Consider the following 2,210-nt stretch of genomic DNA (forward strand, 5'->3'; position numbering starts at 1 on the left):
CAGTTTCCCAGTCTTGATAAAATATATGAGATTAAGTCGTGGACATTCCATGAGGCAGTTCTTCTTGTCTACTGTTGCGAGGCCGAATTGGAATTGAAAATGTTGGTTTTTGTGGAGGAAAGGGAAAAAAAATCCTCCAACAACAAGCCCAACCCACATGTGACATCAGGTCCGGGAATTGAACCCAGGCCACAGTGGTAGGATGCAAGTCCTCTCAACACTGCGCCATCTCTGCTCCCCATATTATGCAAACACAGGTGCCCCCTGCGGCCCCCCTCCCCCTTCCCAGACTTCCATCGTTGATTTTTTTAGGGGAGCTCCTCCAAGCTATATAATTAGCAGTGTGAGGTTAACAGTCCTCTGAGGAAATCAGTTTTCTGTTTGTCTATTCGCTGTATTTTCCTTTCTATTTTCTACGACTATGTTGTATTGCAATGAGATCTATCTCATCGCTACCTTCGCCACACCCAGAGAACCCTTCATGCCTCAATCGTTACAAATGGCTCAGCATCCACGCCTTTTAATGCGAACGCATAAAGCACCAGTCACGAGCGTTTAAACCAAATGTAGAGTATGTACAAGATTTACGTTTGTTTATTTGAGTTTTTAAAGCTACACTGAGAGTAAATGGCAGCTGAGGGAAGGCTGTACAGCATAATTTTGTGTTCTTTGGTTTTCTTCTTTTCCGTCGCAAAGGCTGAAACCCAGAGAGCCAAACTCTAAATTTCTAGAACCACCTCACATCTATCAATATTCACACCAATTTAACAGTTTCAATAGGTTTATAAAAATCTTTCCCCCTGAAATATATGTTGTGGCGTTATTCACCTATAAACAATGAGCAGTCGTAGTGAGCAAGAACCTCATATCCCATGAAGAGAGAGAAGTGGTTGTCGGCTGCAGTGGTCGAAAATGGTACGGCAATTTTCTTTGCTTTATGACTAGTGGGTCTGTCGGTATCCCCCTAGGGGCAATTTTCAAGTCATTGCATCTGTTTAAATACCTCTCCCACACAGTCAAAGCGTGAAGGGTATCAAGTTCGAAGACCTCTTTATTACATCTTTTTTGAAATTGCAAAACTCACCGGCTCACGTTTCTCATTGATAACAGTATCGAGCTGGTTCATAAAAAGTTGTAAAGTTTTCTTTCCTTTTCTTGCAAATTGATAGATTTCTTCAAACAAGCCTTGAAATATAATTGGTTGTCGTGTTTTGGTGAAGCTCTCTCATTTGCCGGAAAAAAGATGCGATCTAGAGCATCTTTTTCGATTCGTGGATAAATCGCACCAATGAGAGCCAATCAATTTTTCACACCGTGTATGAGAGTGTGTTCGAGGAGGATACACGTAATAGTAAACCTCCTACTAAAGTAGGTAAAAACTAAAGAAGTTTGTAATCAGTTTGCAAATATCCGATTGTACTTTTATGAATGAAGCTGATATATTATCCTTCAATGAGTACCGATCGTGATAAAGAGTAGGGTGAGATGAATTATGCACGAAATTTTTAGCATTATGCTATTGTGCGTCACCTCTTTTTCAACTGTAGCATGAAAGGAATTTTTAAAATGTTCTTATATAATACCAGTATTATATTAGCTCATCTCTAAGAGTCCTCTTTTCCTCCAGACGAAAGGAGCGAGGAAAACGGTGCTGACTTATTAAAAGCAATATCCGTTTGCTTGTGTGGACAGTAATCAGTATCCTCGTATCAATTGATTTAGCAACTTTTAAGTTGCTAAATCAATTGATACGAGGATACATTTTTGACGAGTGGTCAAGTTTATTTAATTGTGTTCTTTTTTAAGAGGAAGCCGTTGCCCAATGTCAAACACAAAGTCAGTTCCAATGGTTTTGAGCCCAATTTTTCTTCCTGATAAAAAAATGAAAGTTCACAAGTGTCACTCAACTCTGCCGAAAACCAAGCCTCATCGAGATTTGAATCTGTTAGAATCTTTTGCTTTCTAAAATTTTTTGCAGAAATTACACAAGGATCTTAAACAGCCAGAAAAAAAAAAAGTAAAAGTAGAGAAAAAAAACACCTCCGACGGGACTCGAACCCGCAATCTTCGGCTAACTAGTGCTCACCCGGCACATCCGTATAGGATAGGGCCGACGCCTTATCCATTAGGCCACGGGAGGCGAGCATGTCTAGAGGGGCGGATATTTGGTTTTTAAACCCTGATCTTACAATGCCTGTTACAAAAGATAT

The sequence above is a fragment of the Pocillopora verrucosa genome, chromosome 6, assembly GCF_036669915.1.
Source record: "Pocillopora verrucosa isolate sample1 chromosome 6, ASM3666991v2, whole genome shotgun sequence".
Classification (NCBI taxonomy): domain Eukaryota; kingdom Metazoa; phylum Cnidaria; class Anthozoa; order Scleractinia; family Pocilloporidae; genus Pocillopora; species Pocillopora verrucosa.